This window comes from Falco cherrug, chromosome Z (genome assembly GCF_023634085.1).
Source record: "Falco cherrug isolate bFalChe1 chromosome Z, bFalChe1.pri, whole genome shotgun sequence".
Taxonomy (NCBI): domain Eukaryota; kingdom Metazoa; phylum Chordata; class Aves; order Falconiformes; family Falconidae; genus Falco; species Falco cherrug.
This window is the reverse complement of record NC_073720.1, coordinates 33637304-33660290: the sequence shown is the minus strand read 5'-3', so window position 1 is coordinate 33660290 and position 22987 is coordinate 33637304. Positions and strand designations below refer to the sequence as shown.

Sequence of the window (22987 nt, the reverse complement as noted above, 5' to 3'; positions counted from 1 at the left end):
ACACTTGACAGTCTTTCTGTAGCCTAACATTTGTTGCACATGCATGTGAGTAAATCTCAATCACATTCATTTCCATAGTAAGAGGACAGAACCAAAGGAAATTAATTTCAAAATAAAAAACAATGGATACATTTTTGGTATTCATGCAGCTCCAGGCCAGTGTCCATAAAAAAGAAAAATTCCCTTTGCTTGCAGCCCATTGGCTTTTGTCTTTTCTTTCACATAATCCACATTCATAATGGGCATGCTGAGAATAAATGACAAGTGACTAGCCCCATGTTCATCAACTTTCATAAATACAGGCAAATAACACTCTGAGAACTTTGTTTTGATGATATAATTGCTTCAATGCATTTCTTATTGTTGTAAGAATTACCCAGGATATGTCACTGCCTCTGCTATAGTCGTTTGTTCTATAGGCTTGAATATTATTCATAGAAATGAATTCTCCAAAACCAGTCTCATGCCTGAAACATTTCATTAGAAGTGACATTTGTGCATAGAAACTCAGATTTTTCTTGTTCTAAGCTATCACTCCCTAAAGTTTCTGCTTGCAAAAGTGATAATAGAAGTTGGAGTTCAAAGTGCTTTTGACTGAGTGCCAGGTATTTTGAGATGCCTGCAGCTAACACATTGTTGCATGACAAATCATTTCCACTAACCACTTTGGAGCAGTCTGTTGGTTTGTCTGCTAAGCTCCTAGTTACTGGGAGATCACTTGAAGTTCTGAAGTGTAAGACATCATCCACAAGATGTCTGTGAACAATTATTTTTGCACTTGTAGTTCTCTGCAGTTAAGTGCTTCTGTTTGGAAATGGGAGAATTCTCCAATTTGTGAAGTAGAAGTAATATTTATCCCTCTTAAACTAGCATGTAATCCTTGCTTCTCATTGACTACTAGAACTATGTTAAATGCTACCAAGAAGCATTTGTACACTGTATTTTCTTGTTAGAATGCATTATGTAGCACCTGTCCAGTGAGGGCTGAGGCTTAGGTGAAAAAGACACATCAAAACCAAAAAAAAACCAACAACCCTACAACTGAAAGACTGAAGTATAGCTTTTTGTTCTGGAAGAAATATTGTAACGATTATTCTTATCATAGAAAATAATTTTTCATCTCCTGACATTATATATTTCATATTAAAAGTTCTCTTAATCATACCTGTTAAAAAAGGAATGCCCAGCATACTCCACATGCTATTTTCTGGAAGTGATACACCTTCTGGTGTTTCTCTGTAGGGAGAGCTGGAAAATATTGGAGGGAATCAAAATCAAAATATCATGAACTAGTTGTTTATTCTGTAATGTCATATTTAATAGTGAGTATTCCTGGTCTTTTGATGATCTTGATTTTGTTGGGGCTTGGTTTTGTTTGTTTGGGTTTTTTAATAATAATTTTATTTTCCATATTGCAATTTTTTATTTACAAAGAAGTATTATTTTATATAGGAATAAAATAATAAAGTATAGAATTATGTTAATATGATAATACTAATACAACATATTGATTTTATTAATTATCTAGGAATATTTAATAACTAAATTACATTGAACATAAATTGTTATAGTAATCTGTTAACATTAACTAATGACTATATTAAAAATAATCTGCAGAAGATTATTTAATTCAATTATTTCATGCAAGTGTTTATTTGAAAGCTATTGCACAAAGGATGGCATAAAATGGTGCCTCCAGACATGCAGGCAATTGCTGAACAGCAAGCCTACTCTGCAAGTTAAGTTCTTACCTTTGGGCTCGCACAGGTAATCATGTGATTCCCTGGCTTAGATAGGTACCACATAGTGCTGATGCATTTTCACAGAATCAGCCAGTCACATATGAAAGTAGGTGGGCAAGAACCAGAACAGGTTTTTAGGGTTTTCTTTTTCTTTTCTCATTGAGTTCATTGGATATAGCATGTCTTCTGATTTAGTTACCTTTTGCTGTTCAGAGCTGTAACAGGGAAATGCTGAAAAAAAATCTTGTCACAAGGTAACAAGAAGGCTCATTAGAAAACAGAAATCATGTCACCTGAAGTTACAATTACTTCCAACTATTTTTAATAGATCCAAGCATAAATAATTAATAAAATTACATATGTATGTTTAATGACAAATGATAACAATATGATAAAGTGTTAAATGCCAAATACTAATAATTAATATTAATTATTCAGAATTATTATGAAGGAGCTTGAGGTATGATTCTTATGTAAATTATAATGAAAAGCAGAAAAAAAAGAATTGGAAATGCATAAGGCATATTTTTTATATCTATATATATACTCTACATATGCAAAATACATAAATCCTTAAAATCCATAAAAATACTAAAAAACCTGTTATTTGAAATACATCTATCCAGTCCTTGTAGATTGGAAGCACATTCTTATCTTACAAGAACTATCACTGTTTGTCACTGCATTTCTAATGTTTTTTTAGGCATGAATTAAAAAACAATACTACCAACAAAAAAACCAAATTACTTGAAAGCAGCTGTCTCAGAAAGCACAGTTTTAAAAAATTACTATAATTTAAGTAGATCCAGAGGTGCACAAGGTCAGTTCTAGCCTTTTACAACTTCAATTCTTTCCAGTTATTGTACATTTAGTATAGAAAATTGAGACTAAACTTGCTTCCTAGATTTTCTGATGTTCAGAACTGTCAGGTGTAGATCTCCATAAATACAAAACATACCTGGAAAGAAGTATCATGTAACAATCTCTTCATGGACTTAGACTGCATTTCTGCAGAGCAAAATTATAACATAGAGACTATTAATTGCATTTCTTCAGTATTTTCTCTTAAAACCCCAAAGATACTTCACAATGTAACTTCAAGGAGTGAAATAGTTAATAAAATTGTATTTGCTTTAAAGAATTGCTTGGAAATGTAAGGCTCTATAGATACATTGGCAAACGTTATGCTTAATCCAAAGTTATTCTGAGCCTGAAATCTTTAGCAATTTGGAAATGTTAATTTGCAGGCAAATCCTGCTATAATTCTGTATAAGAAATTGCATTAATTATGGATTTAGAAATGGTTTAAATTTCACATAGATGCTGGCATAAAGCAATGAACATTAGGTCATTTTGAAATAAAACACTCAGTCCTTCAGTAAGTATAAAGTTTTTTTTTTTAAATTAAAGTATGCAAATAAGAAGTATTTATCCTGAGAAAGGTAAAGTTTTAAAACAGAACCAAGCTGAAATACCATAAAATGAGATTTACTGCAACAATATTTTAAGGTAATAGCAAAGATGTCATTTAAGCAATTTGCAAATCGTATATTTCCCTGCTGTGTTTGCAAGATTACCTTGTGAATCATCAGGAACTATAACTCAAAAAGCTTTTGATTTACATTTTCCTGAGACCTAAAGGCAAGAAAGGACACTACAGATAAGATGAATAAATTGATGATCTACTAGCTTCAATAAAGAAAAGGCTGCCTTTTCCCAACTGGCCTAAGTTAGTACCTGGTACATTCTTGCAACCTATCACATAGATATACTGCTTGGTAAGACTGTCTGGCTCTGTGAGAAGTTTTAGTGAGGTTTCTACATTATGAGTAAACAGATAATTATGAGTCTGAGGATGCAGGAAAGTAGGTATACAAAAGCTCTGGGGAATTAAGGCAGTATTAAAATAATTTTAACAATTAAGATGTGCTTTTCAAAACAGCTTTGCCTTACTTTTCTAGCTATTCCACAGGTGTGTGTGTGTGTATATATATATGTGTGTGTATATATATATCTATAGACACACCACATGGGAGCCCCACATTTCTGCTGAATATCTGCCTTATTCCATCCAGGTTGAGCTCTGTCTATAATTGCTGAAACATCTGAGTGCCTTCTTACAGCATATTAAGCAGTGTGGTTAACATCTGTTCTGTATTTATTTGTTCTCTTGGGTTGTTTGTTTGGGTTTTTTTGTTTTTGCTTTTTTTTTTTCCAAAAAGATAAAAATGAACAGTGGAGACTGATTTTACTTATTTATTTATGTATTTATTTATTTTCTGTCTTTGTGGAGACATCCAGAATGTGTTGCTATGGATTTATATTAGAAGTGAGGATCAAGAAATGTATCCTGTGTCTGGAACAGATGACAGTGAGGATCTTGTTGGTTCTCAGTTCACAAGGGAAGGAAGCTCTCTATCTGCGTAAGACAGGACTTAATCTTAGGGAACATACATACACTGTGCTAAAGTAACAGAACTGCTGACACCAGCTTTCACTATAGGGTAAAAGATTATTTTACAGTAGCTTGTGCATAGTCTACCAAGTGCCATGAAGATCAGGAAAGCATCTATAAATTTGACTGTCTCCCATATGGTAACCATGTAAAAAGGCAAATCCAGGTGTGATGCTTTCAAGTAATTGTGTCGCAGGGAAATCTGATGTTGTGGGGGTAGCTAAAGCCTAACAATTCCTTTCAGTTCATATAACATTCTTGCAAATATATATGTCATATAAGAAAATAAGTTTATTCTAAAACTTAATCCAAAGTTATTTCAGATGAAAACCTGTACTTACAAATACAAGCAAAGTGAAATGCTTGTGTTAGCAAATTTGAATCAGTAGTCTTTTGAAAATGCATTTCCTATTGAGCTTTACAATACTTTTTACATCTGCTTGGGATGAGAAATAACACAATGAAGCTTGCAGTGTCTTTGCATAATGTATTCTACTATGGCTGGCTGCTTTGGACACACATACTTTGATGGCATGCAATGTTTGTACAATCTTTTCTCATTTTCTTACAACTCAATTTCCTCATTTTTCAATTTCCTACAATTCCTTCTTATTCTTGTGTAGGAAAATACAGTTACAGCATAAATATAGCTTATCATTTACTGCAATCTAGCAATATCTGATGCTCAGTTAACTCTAGTATGAATCTCATCTGCCAAGCCTACAAGGGCTTGGTATTGTTTTCAGATGGTCTAGTACTTCTGCAGGAATTGGGTATGACAACAAATCTCTCCACTTTTATATAAAACTCAAACTTCCCTTTCTGACCCTGCTTCTTAAAACAGTAACACATTTCAAATTCCTGCTATTCGTACCACTTTCTGTCACAGAGGGAATAATGCAGAAAAAATTCACTTGACAAATGATTGTAATCTTATCCAATTGTAAACTTGAAAGCTGCAGTGATATTGCAGTGATGGATTTGGTGCAAGAACCTTCTTGCTCACATTGGAACGTAAATGGAAATAATTGTGAGCCTTCCACACTTTAAAAGCTGTACTTCTTTCAACCGTTTCCTTTTTCTAGATGCCCAGTATCCATATCCCACAAAGCAAAGGCTTTTCTATGCCTGTCCAAATAGGAAAAGAAAGCTGGGAGATAGATCCCTCAATTTAAATTTAAGCAATTTGCTGCAAGATATTCTAATTGCCAAAGGACTCTCAGTACAGTGATTTTGAAAGGAACTGTACTGCTAGGAGGTTTCTGGACTTGGCAACAATATAAAATTTGTAACCCTGCATTGAAACCTCCCCAGCAGTGGACTTGCCTGAGTTTAGCAGAATGATATCCAAATAGGCTACACAAAGTGGTGAAACTTCTCTTTTTCATTGAGTTTCCTCTTCTTCTGACCCCTTATATGAAGGCATTTCTATCAGGAAATCACAGGCCAGTATTTGAACAGAATTACAAAAACATTGAGTCTATTGAGTGAAGCACAAAGTAACCGCAAACACTATGAATTGCTCAGTCTGCTAGAAAAGGTATTAGCATTTTCCTTCTGAAATGCAGATCTGATGGAACTTTGTAACCTAAGTCTTCATGTGGAATTCAGGAAGAACAATTCATTTCTTTAGTAAATTAATTCTCCAATAGCAGCAAAGAAAAAACCAAAACGCATTTCTAGTGTATTATGCCAATACTGATGGAATGGGGCAACCCCCAAAGATATTCAGTTGTGATATACATTAATAATTTATTTCTCCCAGTGGCCATCAGATGTTACCAGGTACCTCTGAACTGTTAAAAAGCAAATACTAATTGGAAAGGATGAAAACTGTTGAGGGGGAAAAAGTGTTAGAATTTGAGTTTTCAAAAGATCATGATAAATTAGATTTTTTAAACTGTATGGTACATATATTGATCAACAGAAATATATAATATAGTTATTTGTGTTGTGCTTGATTAGCTTTTTTTTTTTTAATTGCAGACTTTTAGGTAGAGAAACTACACTAGCTAACTTTCATGTTAACTAATAAAGAATTTCACAAATGCTCATTTATGCCCGATAAATTTCCAGTGAAGATTCTTATTTTTACATTAATTCCATATTTTAAATTAATCTAGAATTGTTTGCTTTCTGAATATTGTTTGTTTTATTGTTTTGTATACAAGTAGAATTAGTATTTGAATACTGCTTTTTAAAAGCAATTAACTAACCAATTAATTTTTGGAAATGAAGACTTCAGACCTTGCAATCTTTATGAGGTATACATGAGTTTTGAAATTACACATCCTATGTTATAATTACTTTTGATGAAATCCATATACAAAAACTTCCAGTGGGACCCCAATCCAGGAATAAAATCATAGAATCATAGAAGGTCAGGGTTAGAAGGAACTTCTGGAGATCATCTAATCCAGACCACTGCTAAAGCAGGTTCTCCTAGATCAGGTTGCACAGTCACGTGCAGACAGGTTTTGAATGTCTGCAGAGAAGGAGATTCGTTCTAGACATTCTGGATTGAAATAGCCCTTCAACACTAAAGGTACAGATGTCTTACGTTACTGAGTCCTTTTCCAGAAAAAAATAATGAAAAAATAAGGGATTCAAAAAGTATAACAAGCTCATGTAACCAAATGAAACTGTGAAACAAGTTTTGCTGTCTCTTCCTTTACATATTTCCATTTTTATGTGGCATAAGGACATTAAATAAAACTCAAAGGAATGTCAGAAAATGTTTGCTGGATTTGTTGTTAGTCCACATGCTTTTGTAAAATATACATATATTTTCAAGGAATTTGTTAAAATAAAAACAGAGTGATTGGTTTGTTTGTTATTATAACACCAAGGAGGTTTAATAACACAAACCTCAATGACAAAATTTTTGCAGGTGAAAGACTCTCTTTTATCCACTAGTGAAAAAGAGAAAGTACTGCTACAGAAATCTCCCTTTGCATGGGCAAGGTACACCTTTTGCAAAGATCACTTGAAAGTTCCTATAGCAATGAATTGCCTGAAATTCAGGATTTCCTGTATTCCTTAACAGATCATATGGGGGAAACTGCTCTGCTGCCCTGTAAAAAGCCCTTTTTCATTAAATCAGGTTTCTGGGTGGAGGTGGTGGGAAAAGGTACATATTTTTACCCTAGAAGTTAAATAATATAAAGATAGTATTTTACTTTTTATGTCGATGTTTGAATGCTGTTGTAAGGGATTAGTTTCAAAGGCATATAATTTTAGACAATATAGTTATGGAAGGGCATAAAATGTATTGAAGCTGTCAGTAGTAAAAGAATAGATTTGGAATCCCAAACTGTGAACACCATTCTCATCCAGTAACTGGGATGGAGGAGAAGGTATTTTAAGGAAAGCAAGGTAAGGGGTTTGTAGGGTCCTACCCAGTATGACCTTTTTATCTTCCAAGTGTTCAGAATATCAGACTCATTTTACTGAACCTATTTGTTAATCCTGTATTTTTCTGAATTTTCTGTATTTAACACTTAGCAAAGGACTGATCTTTCTCTTAAAGTTTTTAACTTGATTAAATTCTGTGGAGGAAGATTGTTCTCACAGAGTTTCCCATGTGGAAAGAAGAGGTTAAAGGGTCATGAAGAGACATTTCCAATTAATTTATATGAGTAAAGTTGCTGAAAAGGCCAAAAAAATTCTTTTCATTGAGACGCCGATGTAAATGTTTGGAGCATAAGATTGTCTATACAGCATTTCTAACTGTAGATGTAATGGACATTAGTACTAACTTTACATTTTTTGCTGTATTTCTCTGACTATTCCTGACAAGATCTCTGTTCTGATGTTCTCACAGTTAGCATTATATCTAAAATTTTTGTGATATTCATGTCTGACAAGGCAGTGCTCTTTGACTCTGTACTATACTACCAGTGAAATTGAAGTGGTACACGGAGGGGCAATGAATCTTACATAGTTTCAATACAAAGAAGCGTTTTCATTTCTGGATCCAGAAGACAGTCACCTGTGGAAGCAGGGGAAGTGTCCTTAACCTCCTTCCCCTTCCCCTTCCCCTTCCCCTTCCCCTTCCTCCTTCTCTCCTCCTTCTCTCCTCCTTCTCTCCTCTTTCTCCTTCTTCTTCTTCCACACCTTTTCTTTCCTCACTATTTCAAAGTTTCTAGTTGTAGAGTTGTGTTGAAGCACTGATATGGTTTACTGATTGGCAGCTGTTCTGTGTGGGTGATGGCTAAAATGATCTTTGTGTACATTATATCTCTGTTATGAAGTTATAAAGCATGATTATATTAGGTAAAGTAATTAGATATTGTTCAAGATCCTGGAGATAAAAGACACCACATATGTGCCAAAACATAATTATCACCATTTTGCTCTGGCTTAATTGTTCTGTTGACCATGTCCATAAAAGGGAGTTTTGGGAATGTATGCATCACTGTTGCCAACACTGGTATAATTCCACTATTAGTGGCTTTGCATTAACAAGATTCCCATAGGTACAGATGTCATGTCATTTAGTTTGGATTTAGACAATATGTCTGTAAAAACCCAGTAGCCATAGCAGCTTAGCAGTTTTGTCCATTCTTGTTTGTATCAAATGTCATCAAGGCAAGTTTTGCTGAATTGAACGGTGACAGGAAACTGATGAAAACCTTACAGCCCATGAATTAGATTCACCATTGGTTATTTTTACAGGATTATACAGATTTTTTTTCAGTCACCCCTGAATTCTCCTGTCCTTGGATAATTTGGTTTTCCAAAACCCTTCCAAAGGTCTGAGTAATCAGTTTTCAAATGTGTCTGCCCTTACTGGTCAGAATTCAGAAATTAAGATTGTCTTGCTTATATTTCAGTTATAGCCACCTTGTTAACTTCAAGGAAGGTATTTGAGGTAATAAATGCTATGGTTGTTTCATATCTCACAAAATTTTTCACTGGGCTGAAGTACATTGTGAAGAATTAACAAAAACAACACTTCAAACTCCTTTTGTTGAAAACATGTTCTAAGTTGGAAAAAAACCCTAACAGTGCTACATTGCTCAAGCAGCAGGGCAAATTTCTCTTAGCAAAGGCAGATTAGTTTTAAAATCATAGTTTTTCATGAAGCAGCAGGCAGGGCTGCTTTGCAGTGGCAGCAGATCCAAGGGCAGCACCAGCAAAGGGCAGGGCAGGGCAGAGCAGACAGTGCCCCTGAATGATGCTGTGTCCCCTCAACGGAGCAAGGTGACCAGGCCACGTCCCTGAGAGTGACAAGGGCCAGCCAGATTCTCACAGAAATCAAGAGGTCAAGCCAGGAAGTTGAGTCTGTTGGTCACAATCTGCATAAGCACAGTATGTCACCAGGTGCTGGCACAGCTGCAAGAATTCTTGAACAAGGTGGGGGAGCAAAACCCTTATTTATAGCCATTTCTCACAGCTGTTACCGAGGTCCAGGCAGCCTTTTCATGTCAAAGCTGGCCTTGACTGCAGGTAGCAAAACCCTTGTGGTCTCCGTGCACAGGTGTGCATGTGTGTACTGAGAGGTGTGCAAGGTCCTTACAATAACTGTTAGCCTTACCCCAGTCATAAATTAATCACATGATTGTCATTGTCACTGCATAGTATAAAACCTCTATTGAGGACAGGACTGACTTCCTTCCAAAATTTCTTGAGAATAAAACTGAAGATTTGGTCATCCCTTCAGACTATACAGAATCTCATACTGGTATCAACGGAAGTTGTACACAGAAATGGAGAATGCAGCTCTTGAAATTATCTTGATACATTTAGTTGATACTGCAACACCACATTGAGCTTGGATTAGTGAAAAATGCCTGCCTGTTGTAACACCACTGTTACTGTCCGTCTATCCTCTCTTTATCCCTTCTTCTCATGCATTCCTTTCTGTCCCTTCTTTTTTCGGAATTTCTTCCCTGCAGGCAGTCCTAAATTATAACCTTTAAAGGCATCATTTGTACCACCTTCTTTCTCCTTTGGAACTGTTAGTATTAGTGACTTTGAAAATTTATTAGTGTAATAACATTCTTGGGGAAAAAGTAGGGCTTGAGAGTTCATATATGCTGAATCTGATGTTTGCAGATGGGGGCAAATATCCTGTGGGGTTTTTTAATACTGTGTTCACATCCAGAACTCACTTTGTTGCTGTAAAGCACAAAACTTCTAAAGCCACATTTTTCTTGAATACCTAACCTGTTCTTAAGCCCTGCTGTCTTAGCTTATACTAGAACCGAAGTGCTGCCAAAAAGCACACCAATTAAAATGTTTGTAGCTAACCTTGAATTCAGTTTGGGCTCAGGATGCATCTGCAGGACTGATAAGAATAGGTGAGTATATTCAGGACAATTTGTACATATCACTACAATGTCAAGGCTACTAACTTGCTAAATTTTCTTCATCCACCCAGGACTAGAATGAACACAGGGTTGGAGTTGATGGGTAGAACTGAAGTGGACTGCCTCAGTCAAGGCTATGCTGTAAATTTACGCCCCTCATAGCAATGAACTTGTTTGCAGGTATGAAAGAAGCATTTGGTTTAAACCCCATTTTCTTTACAAAGCACTTATTTGTAAAGTGCTGTTTCTCTTCACTTTTTGTCACAGTGATAAGTCTTGCCCCTAGTAACATCACTCACTATACAGTCACCATCTTATATCCATGCCATCCTTTAGGTGAAATCGAGCTGGATAAAAGAAATAAACCTGTTCAAGGAATAGATTTACTGTACACCAGGGCAATGAATTAAGAAGTCTCCAGACTCTCTAGTGTGTTCTATATTTCCTGGCCATTTAGCACATCTCTTAGAAAAACAAACAAGAAAGATCACTTTCCTCACCCCAACTTGCAAAGGCAAATTGAATCTAAAATAAAAATAGGATGCATAATTTTCTTTTAAAATGCTGAAGTAACTTTTGATTTTTTTTTCTTTTTTCTTTTTCACTGTCTCCTAGCAAGGTAATGTGTTCACATAGAGTAGTTTATGATGGTGTGCTTTCCCTGAATTTCTGAGCCAAAAGTAGTATGCTAAAATTCTAGAAGTGTACATTAGTTCCAGGCACTTTGATGGACTTTTTATGTGACCTTGTACAAAGTGACAAGGTGATAGATTGGATACAGTAGTCAGAATTCATCACTAAATTTAAATTTTTATAAGGTTTGGCTTACACTGTTGAGATGTAGAATAAGGAACGAGTCATTTTCCAGTTCCTTGGGTGCTGAACTGCTCTGAAAACCAGGCCATACATTTCACAGAGCAAACCATTAAAGCCTAATATCTTTGAGTCCTACCAGCCACAGAATCTGGTCTCCTTAGGTATCTGGCCCTGGCCTTTTGACAACAAGTAACCTGTAATCTTTGTGCCTCAACTTGCCACTCACAAAATGAGCTTCCATTTAACTTTGCATCCCCTTTTGACTTTCTTTTCAAGCCTATGAGAATCTGGTTGTATGAACACATGGACTTTACCTACTGCAGTTCTTTCAGTTGTTAGTAGAGACTCTAGCATCTGTCATGGTTTAACCCTGGCTGGTAATTAAATACAATGCAGCCCCTCGCTTACTCCCCCCTCATCCAGAAGGATGGGGAGAAGAATCGGAAAGGAATTTAAAAATCGAGGGTTGAGATAAGAACAGTTTAATAATTGAATAGAATAAAAATGAAAGAACAATAATAACAACAGTGACAATAACGGGGGGGGGGGGGGGTAGGGGGGGAGAAGAGGTGTGTGTCTTGAGGAGGAATGAAATCCAAAGGGAAAGGAAGAAAGAAAATAACTGATGCACAGTACAGCTGCTCACCACCTGCTGATCAATGCCCAGCCAGTCCCCCAGCAATGATCATCAGGGTCTGGCCACCTCCCCCAGTTTATATACTGAGCATGACGTCCCATGCTATGGAATATTCCCTTGGCTGGTTCAGGTCAGCTGCCCTGGCTGTGTCCCCTCCCAGTTTCTTATTCCCCTCCAGCCCTCCAGCTGGCAGGGCCTGAGGAACTGAGTCTTTGACTTCGTATAAACATCACCCAGCAACAACCAAAAACATCCATGTGCTATCAGCATTGTGCTCACACCAGGATAAACCACAGCACTGTACTGTCTACTAAGAAGAAATTTAACTCTATCCCAGCTGAAACCAGGACAGCATCAATAATCATTACATAAGGAATTTATGATTCGAAAAGGAATTTTATAGCACGTATATCAGTAGGTACCAAACACAAAAATACACTGCTCTGGTTGATCATATTGCATACACGAATACTTTAACCCAACACAAAAGCAGAATAATTTGTAAGGTTTCCACAGAAAAGAAATAATAGGAGATATAAGTTATGTTGTTGAGAAACTTTGACTTTTAAGCAGGGTTGGGTGAATTCATATTTATATTTTTCTCTAAAAACAAATTTGCATTTAACATTGTAATATCAAATAAATCTCTACTGCATTTATTGGCATTAAGTGCACTGTCTACAATTACTTTGGTGCGTGAATTAACAAGATTGTCCAAATCTTTTTTACAGTTCATTTGATTTTACGAAATGCTCATCGAAAGTGAATTTTAAAGTAGGAACCATCAGTACGCACATTATAAACCTTCCTTTAGAATCTACATTGGACACGTTGGGGGTTGGAGAGAAAGAACTGGGCAAGAGACTAACTGAAGTTTCTAGCTCCATCATCTTGCACCAGAACCTGACTCAGTAGCAAAGTCAGTAAATCCCATAATCTGAGCTGACTCTGATGTCATAATATAAAGCCCCTGAAGCCAAAGGTTTTGCAGAACTGTTTGACCCAGTCTGGTAAATCCCTAGAGTTCTGTAATTGTTTTACACTCCATATATTTTCTCTCCTAATTTACATTGTTCAAACTATGTTTTTTCAGACCAATAGCTTGTGCAAGAAAATAAAGAAAAGGCTGAGCTAATGTTCTACAAGTAGTTGTGTGTGTGTACTCATTTCTGCTAAACAAAAACTCTTAGAGACAAAAAGTGCTGATGAACTTGCCTGGATTTTTTATTTTATTTTTTTAACTTGGTGTGATATAAAAAGTAGTTCTTGCTGTCTGTCCTGGTTTGGCTGTGATAGAGTTAATTTTCTTCTAGTATCTGGTACAGTGCTATATTTTGGATTTAGTATGAGAATAATGTTGATAACACACTGATGTTTCAGTTGTTGTGCTTACTTTAAGACAAGGACTTTTTGAGTTTCCTATGGTCTGCCAACAACAAGATGCACAAGAAGCCAGGATGGAGCATAGCCAGTACAGCTGACCCAAACTAGCTAAAGGGATATTCCATACCACAGAACATCATACATAGTATATAAAGTATGAGGAGTTGGCCAGGGGCCTGCCAATCACTGCCTGGGGACTGGCTGGGCATCAGTCAGTGGGTCATGAGCATTTGTATTGTGCATCACTTGTTTGCTTTTTTCCCTTGGGTTTTATTCGTTGCTCTCCCTTTCCTCTTCATTATAATTATTATTTTTATTGTTATTATCATTGTTATTACTTTAATTATTAATCTGTTCTTATCTCAACCCACAGGTTTTACATTTTTCAGATTCTCTTCCACTTCATACTGGGGGGAGGGGGGTGGGAAGTAAGCAAGCGGCTGTGTGGTACTTAGTTGCTGGCTGGGGTTAAATCATGACACTGGCTAAGAAAACACTTGGTTTTAGACAGCATGCTTGGTGTTCAGAATCATACAAACAGAAAGAGACTTATGAAACTGGAGAAAGAAGCAGGAGATTCAATTCCTTCCTCTGAGGAATTTTTAACTTTATCACAGGAAAGATCCACAGTCATGACAGTATATGGGTCTCTGAAGTGGGGTGTTCTCAATTACTTCCACTCACATTCTGTTTCACTGCATGAATAATTAAACATTTGTGGACCAGGGAATAAAATCTGACTATTCTAGCTCCCAGATGAGAGTCTGTCCACACATCTAGGCTGGAGAATACTTTTTCCCTTTTCATGCCCACAAATATTTAATTATTTATGTAAAGTGTAAAAGTGACATAAGGAGAAACTGAAAAATCCAGTTTTGTTGCAAGGCTTTGGGGTTCTTTCCAGGGAGATAGGAGAATTCAGAGACAGTAGCTGAGCGATTCTTTACCACACCCAAGCTGATGCACTGAACAGTGATGGAGAAAGTCTCCACTGATCAAAGCCTTCAGTGGAGATTGCACACAATGATACCTTCTCTGGGTTTTTTCCTTTTCTCTGCTTGTTCTAAATTGTTTGGTAAATAATAAGAATTTTTAATAATCATAATAAAAAAAACTTTTAAAATAGTTTGCTGAACAAGAAACTAGTGTTCATATACCATGATCTTGTTGTCGTTATGGTCCTTCATGAGCTGTTTTCTACCATTTTGGTTCTTCAGAGTTGTCTTTCACTTTGCTTAAGGCCCTTGATGTTCGTGAACCAATGTCATTTAAGCTTTTCTTTCCAGATGCATCTCAATGTCCTAGTATTAGTAAAGACTTGAATCTTCACTAAGCTGTCATTCATTCACTTATTTATTGAAAGATACATATTTAACATTACCAATATTGGTATAAAATAAATGAAATAACCAAACCCCCTTTTCTGCAGACATATTTTATACCGTCTGATGATTCTTTAGGTTTAGCACTTTCACAGGTAGTAGTAATTCTTTGCAAAACATATTTTGTACCTCAGATGAAAGATGCACCCGCAAAAGGTAGAGTTTTATCATCTCCATTCAGTAGAATGAGAATGAAAAGTGGACTGGAAAAGTGAAATATGCAGGCTGTGAAAAAATGTGTACCTTAAAGAGCATTTTACCTCAATAAAAATATAGTTATGTCAAAAAAGATCTCTGGAAACAAGTTTTTCCTTATGCAATTAACTTGCTGTGTTAGGCCTATGGCTGGAAGCATTTTCTAAAACTTCTTCCACACCCAGTTATAACCCACATACCAGAGTCTGAGACGTGTTTTCTCTGTCCTTCTCTTAGGGAAACTCTATTCAGGTAACGTGACCTTCCAATGATCATTGAACCTCTTTTAAGATGGAAGTTTTTAATTAATAATAGGACTTACGCTTTTTCTTTTTCTCACTAAGCATATATAAGCATTAGCATACACCTAATAAAGTAATAATCTGGTTATAAAATAAACAGACTCTAGTTCAGAGCTGTGTATTTAAGAGATCTTAACTGAATCTGACACTGGAGTGTCAGGTGTTTAATACTTCTAGTGAAAGAAATACTTCTTGACAAGTACAAGTGATATGATAGAAAGTGGGAAGACACAGAGTGTTTTAAATAATTCAAGACCAAATTTGTAAAAAAAAAAAAAAAAACAAAAAAACACAAAAGACCAAGCTTGAGAAAGAGTATTGTATACCAAAATATTTCTGTTGCAGGATAGTACAGCCACTTACTGTCATAGGTACCTAGGCTACAAAAGAAGTATTTTATTCAAAAATGTTTACTGATTTTTGTTACTATTCAACCACTATGTAAACATATTTCTCAATTTTGTTTAGTTTAAAAAAAGTTGTCAGAAAATAAGACAATAACACTGGTATCATGCTAGGGTGTCATACTTTGTAAATAAAAAGTGTGTGTTCAGAAAATAGCACAATGCAGGTTTTGGGGTTTTTTTTTGTTTATATGTTTGGGTTTTTCTTGGGAATTTCAGATATATCATATATATTCATATGAAATAAATCTGTAATTTATAATAAGTATTTCATTAGTTCTATGAAATTCCAGCTTGTAGTGCATTGTAGTGCAGGAATAGATTAGAGGGAGACAATAGTAATTTTTCCAAAGAGCAAAATAACTACAAACAGCCTGCTCAAGAATGGATCTTCTGAGGAAAGGATGGAAATAAGTGCCAAAAAATAGGGGATGGGTGTGGGTGGTGGGCAGGGGGAGGGTGTGTGTGTGGTATTTTGGGGGTTTTATCTGTGTTGAGTAGATTGTTAAGCAAAAGCCATTTTCCAGGTGAATCCTGTAGTCTATAAAAGAGACAGTTCTTCTCCCTCAGCTTTGTATTTTCAACCCCCTGGATTAATACATTCCTTAAAAAAAATATATTCTTTTCAAATGAGGCATCCATAAGCTTCTAAGTAATTGACAACTGGACATTTTAACAGAAGCAATGCATAAAGCAGCATTATAGAACAACTGACCAATTCAGCAGTTTGTGCTGCCAGTGATAATTAGATGTTACAGCTCAATGGAGTGCTGCGTTGTTCAGTTCGGAAAAGTATTTCACCCATTCAGTAATTCCAGATGCATATCTCTCATGTCTCCAAATCATTGTCTGCCCTTGACGCTCTAGAAAGGAGCAATGACAGAAATGAAATAGGGAAGAACCAACAGAATAAACTCAAAATATTCAGAATTATTTGCATTTTAGGTGGATTGCCACAGGAAAACATTTTCTCTAAATCCTGTGTTCAGTAAACAAGTTACTTGCAGTGCTCAGCTCAAAGGTGTGAGGAGTGTGGTCTTACTTGTTCATTCCGTAGAAATGCAGCATGATTTTGCTTGAAGTGAGGTATACACTAGAGTATAAACTGATTGTACCTTTATGCCTGTTAGATAAAGTTTTTATGTTGCCTGTGAAGGAGGAATCATTCTGCGTGCAAGCTACCTAACTATGTCTGTTAAAAATAAGAGTGGAAGTATACTGGGATTACTAGATCTAACCATGCAGTCTCTATCTGACCAAGGATGAACATTTCAGATGATTTCCCATTAAGTAAACAAGTTTATTGTCTTAGTCTCTATTTTTTGACAGGAAGCACTTATGAGTGAAACAGTTACAATGAAAATACAGATTTCTTATAAATGTTGTTTGTGTGTTTCTCCTAAGCAATATTTTAGGCAGATTTAGAGCATTCGTTGAAATACCTCATACTACCATAATATGTGTGACTTCAGAGGGACTTCAAACACCAAAGCCATTTATGTTACCTACAAGATTTCAACCAAATCATAGTTGCTTCTAGAGCAAGAAACAGTAGCTTCATAGTACAAAATATTATTAGTAGCTTGGAACTCGGGGTGGTAGCACAGATTTTGTTTTGAACCAAAGGGAAGACTTTGTAAGAAGCTGTTCCATTTTCTGAAAGCTACTTATGGAAGTTATTTCATGATTTATTATCTATTGTGCAAAATAAAAAATGAATTTCTTACAGGGGGTGATCCAATAGTTTATTGTAAAAAAACACTTTTCTTTCTGTAGATGTTATATTTTAGAAATCAACCTCTTTCATGGCCATTAATTTTGTCTCCCATGTGAAGTTGTGCAATATGCGTGGTTCAAGAATCATAGAATCATAGAATGGTTTGGGTTGGAAGGAACTTTTAAAGATAATCTCATTATAATCCCCCTTGCCATATACAGGGGCATCTTTCACTAGATTAGGTTGCTCAAAGCCCCATCCAACCTCACTTTGAATACTTCTAGTCATAAGGCATCCACAACTTCCGCAGGCCACCTGTTCCCGTGTTGCACCACCCTTACCATAAAAAATTTCTTCCTTACATCTAATGTAAATCTACCTTTTTTCGATTTAAAACTATTACCCCTAGTCCTGTCACTACAAACCCTAGTAAAAAGTCATTCCCATCTTTCTTGTAAGCTTCCTTTATGTACTGAAAGGCTGCACAACCTTTATATATTTAAAACTTGGACAATTCCAACTCTTTCAGCCTTCCTTCACTGGAGAGTTGTTCTAGACCTTTGACCATTTTCGAGGCTGCCCTCTGGAAACTCTCTGACAGGTCCATATTTTTCTGGTGCTGAGGGCCCCAGAGCTGGATGCAGTACTCCAAGTGGGGTCTCATGAGAGAAGAGAGGGACAATCAGCTCCCTTGACCTGCTGGCCATGCTTCTTTTGATGCATGACATAATACAATGGCTTTCTGGGCTGCAAATGTACTTTGCCAGTTCATGTCCAGTTTTTCATGTAGCAAAATCCCCAAGTCCTCTGTAAGGCTGCTCTCAGTCCGTTCATCCCCCAGTCTCTACTGATACTGGAGATTGTCCCAACCCAGGTGCAGGATCTTGGCATCCCTTACCTCTCCTGTATCAGCTGCACCTCAGCTTGGTGTCATTCATAAACTTGTTGAGGATCCAAATACTTTTACTGTCTACGTAATTAATAAAGATATTGAACAGCACTGATCATAGTACAGACACCATTTGGGACTGATCTTCTAATACTGAATCATTAACTGCAACTTTTTGGATGTGGCCATCCAGTCAATTCCTTATCCATCTTAAAGTCCATCCATCAAATTTAGTGACAACAATGTGTGTGGGACCATGTCAGATTACAGATGTTCAGATAGATCATGTCAGTAAATTGGTCCACCAACAGAGTCACTCCATCATAGAAGGCCACCAGATCAGTCAGGCACAATTTGCCCTTGGTGACCCCAACTGGCTGTTTCTAATCACTTCTCCATCTTCCATGTCCCTTCACATTCTTCCAGGAGGTACTGTTCCATGTTACTGGGCATGGAGGTGGTGCTGACTGATCGGTAGTTCCCAAGGTCCTCCTTTTTACCTGTTTTAAAAATGTGATGTTTCCCTTTTTCCAGTCACTGGGAATTCATCTGACTTCCATGAGTTTTCAAATACAATTAAATTCTCTTTAGTTAAATTTTCTAAATTTCTTATGTTCCTCCAGGATGTCAGTATTGAAAATCTAAGGGTAACTGTACTGGCTCTTCACAGATGGGGAACCTGTAAGTGTAGCTGGAATATACAGTACTCTGCATGCCCAAGCTTACTCCTACAACAGTAGGTAGCTATGTAAGTGCTGTATACAGCAAGCCTGTTCTTCATCTCCCTGCTAGGTGGTTGCATACTTGCAGGAATAGGTGGGTTGTACAACTTTTTGCTGTTTTTTGTAGAAGTGTGGATAAACATAGCCAACAGGACTAAGATGAGCAATTTATTGTTGAAAATAAGACTTCAATGAGTTGAAGAAGATTTACTTTATTGGTTTTGTGCCCAAAGTAAGTGAGCAGTCATCTGAATCTCACCTTTCTTCTATTTTCTAATTTGGATGACCCACTAGAAAAAGAAGAGGTAAAGAACAGATTTGTTGGTGCATGCTCGTCTTTAGTTTCTTGCAAATATAAAGCCAGCAATGCCAAAAGAAGCTAAAAGAATATTTTTGAAGGTCAGATAAGTTTAAGTTTCTCAGAATTCAAAATATTTTGTGAATGCTACTTTTCCATTTTTCACCATATTCTTCTTAATAGGCCCCTTTGGAATAACTTAGATCTCCAGGTTAAAAGTTTCATGGAAATATATGACTTCAGCTTAATTTTTCTGGAACTTCTGTTCAAGGTTCAGTTAAGATTCTTGAGGGAAGACGGGTTATTTCAGTTCATCCAGGTGGGCTTGCTTTTGTGCTATGTTTTATGTTGAAAATAATTTCAGGTGAAGCTTGAGAGGCATACTAAATTTTTAACAGAAAAGTTACTTGGAAAGCTACTTCTAAGAAAAATATCACCACTTTCCCACAAAACTCTTCCTATATTCAAAAATATATGTCTTAAGTTAAACAGCAACAAACAAACCTCAAAACTAGTTTCCTTGCTTTAGTATTACATTTCTGCATTTGTCTGTTTGAATACATTTATTAGCATTCAAGATTCAGAACTGACTCTTCCCCATATGTTTGTGTCGTGACTAGCTCAGCAAGGGTTCAGACACAAGGTGATACTGATACCACATTTCCTATAAATCTTTAAAATAATGTTAATAAGAGATAAGAAATGTGATTGGTGCTAATGCTCCATGTCTTTTATGTTTTCTTAAAGAACATAGACATTAGTCTTCTGGCTTTGCAAACATAGATACTTGCAAAAGATACTTGAGAATATGGCAGGTGCTAAGGGGACTCTGCCTCTGAAGTTAAGTTTATACTTCCAGTCAGGATATTTCTTGTGAATGATTTTCTTCATTTCTGATGCGAGTCATGTACAATGAAATAGTCCAAATTACTTCTTTAGACGAGATGTCCAGAGGCGGAAGTAAAGGACTGTATATTTATTAAACTAATAACTGATTCAGGCAATGTCAAACTAAATGTGGAAGACCTCACAAGGTTAAAGAGCAGGTCTAGTTCTCAATCTATTAAGAACCTAGTTACCAGTGAGATACTGAATGTACTATGGAAAAGCACAAGCTTAACTCAGACTACCTTTCTTCAATTACTTGTTTTCTTTTTAGTTAAATACAGTAAACTTCTATTGCATGAAATCTGGTCAGCATAGCTAACATCATTTCAGGTTCATACTAGCACACAGTGGTGTTACTCTTTTCAAGTGCTTGATCTGTAGTATTCTGCCGCTTGGCCAGTTTCTCCAGAACCTATTCCTGGGAAAAGGTCTGTGCTAGCTCTTTTGTCTTTACCAGCATATGTTGAGCAATGAAGCACAACATTTGCAAATGGTTTCCTTAATTTGAATACACAATTCTAAACTCTGTTTTTGTCATCTTTCTTCCCTCCTGTCCTGCCCTGTCCCATGAAACTATACAGTTAAATTTCTTAGGTCAAATTGAGAGGATAAAAATGAAAACCACTTAACTTTGAGCAATGGTTTTCCATTACTAAAATTCTGTGGTAGAATAGAAAATAAATCACAAGTTATTCAGAAATCAGAGTCCCTTTGGGAATTTTTCACAAAAGCAATATTAAAATGTATATCTACATTATTTTAAAAGGTGGTATAGGCCCTACTAGGAAAATATGTATTGTATACATATGGTGTAATTGGTTTCTTGAAGGCTTGACTTTAGTTTCATACTTCATCAGTTATTCCTTCAATGAAGTAATATTCTGCCTGGTTGGACAAGGTCTTTAAAGCAATTACAAAAGGTTAATTGTACCCAATTATCATATTTAATATGATAATAATGCCATGATATGTGGTGAATACCAGTAGTTTTATCCACCATATGTATTTAGTTGCCACATTCATTTGTCAAAATATTTCTGGACACAATGACCTCATGAATGTCTGCAGCTGACTAGTTTAGTATTTTGTAGTTATTATTTGCTTTTAGTAAATTTTGAATATTATGTTTCCTTTCATCCTGACAGACCTTCACACATCTGCCAAGCTGCATTTTTATTTCTACTGTAAAAAGGTACAGGTGGTCTGACCATCACAGCTTTGGACTTCTTGAATAAACATTTGAAAAAACAATGCAGCTGGCCTGTCTATTAATTTCAGGAATAGCACTGGGTAGGCTCAATAAAGCAAATTTCATGATGGTTAAGCTGGAACATTTAAATATCCTTTAGCATGTACTTGCTCTGTTGTATTTTTGATCCTAATCTGAATATAAATGGTAATTTATTAAAAGCTAGTAGGACTAGGAAAATTCTAAACTTGTCTTAGTTTTGTGTTAAATTAAATCAACAGGGATGTCCCCAGTGATAACCACAGATAAAAGGGGAAATTGTGAGTTAGATGTGAGCAGGAAAAAATACTCAAACCCAAACCAGGCTTTTAATTTGCAGAACTGTTAGCCATACAGCAATGCTAGCTTACATTGGCTTACCTCAAAGGTCTCTGGTTATGATTTTCACCTGTTTTGAAGGATGGTGAAGAAAAGTAAAATATAAAATTATTTTGATCATTAAAAATTATTAGGAGATGAAGGGGAGGGGACAATGACAGAGTGCTTTTCTTTAGCTGAAAAAAAAATAAATTCACATCATTTTCACAAACTAATTTCACAAATATCATTGGTGATAATATGGAAAAAGGCCCAGATGAAGTGAGGTCGGATCAAGCAGAATGCAACCAAGAAGCACAGGGGGAGAACTGAAGTTAAAAAAAAAAACCAAAAAACCCAACTAAATAAAGAGTGTAGATGAAAAGATATTATTTAAAACCAGATCAGAGGCGTTACGGAAAAAAAACAGAGAAGAGAGGAAAATCAAATAAATGTTCCTTTAAATGAATTCTGATTTAACATTCCCGAACAGGAGCAAATAAAGATAGCAAAGAGACATTTTCAGTATATAATGCATGATGTAAAGAAAACAGAGAAGTATTTTCTTCCCTTTTAGAAGCACATTTTGTACTGTTGGCAGCTGCAGTGGCACTGATAATATTTGACATGTAGTGTCAACATGAATGAACTGTCCTCAACAGTTTAAAACTCCTCCACTTTAAAACGCCTTTATTTTCACTAGGAAATCCAGCTCTAATAAGTCACCAGCAACTGTTAATGATCCAAACAGTCATTGGACTTTTTTTGACATTTCTCTTGCTTTACTCTGTTCTGAACAGACTGATAGAGGCATCATAAAGGTGCCTAGGTCCCCTTCCGCTCATGACTTTCTGACTGCTGGAAATGCACCAACACAAAAGCAGGCTCCAAGGAATTGCAGGTGTAAACACTAGCCTCTATAAAAAGGTGTAATACTGGATTTTCATCTTGGACAGAATGAGGTTAAGCCCTTTCCTGTGTCTTCATTTAAGCGTTTTAAAATGTGGCTTAGATGTTTTAGATGAACAGTACTTGTGAAATACAAGCAATTTTTTTAACATATTGCACAGAAACAGTGGCGTGTGGCAGGAGAGTGAGTTAGGGGGCACAGGCTGGAACAAAGACACAAATGCTGGTTTTAAGGAAAAGAAAATCACCATATAGCAAGTAGTGTGCTAGAGCAGGGACCCTAATAGGTTGTGCAATCTCCACCCATAGAGATCTTCATGCTGACTCTGCTTTGGGTAGACGATCAGATTAGACACTTCCTGAGGTCCCAGCTTTAGTTATCCAATGA

The 22987-nt window shown here is 36.1% G+C and overlaps 1 long non-coding RNA gene across 1 annotated transcript; it reads right to left on the bottom strand.

Annotated features, from left to right (window-relative positions):
• Window positions 1-1037: 1037 nt before the first annotated feature.
• Window positions 1038-2751, bottom strand: LOC129734786 (uncharacterized). The gene is made up of 3 exons (XR_008730397.1): window positions 2701-2751; window positions 1752-1985; window positions 1038-1248 (listed from the first exon to the last, which is right to left on the bottom strand). It is a non-coding gene; the product is annotated as an uncharacterized LOC129734786 (long non-coding RNA).
• Between the last annotated feature and the right edge of the window lie 20236 nt (window positions 2752-22987).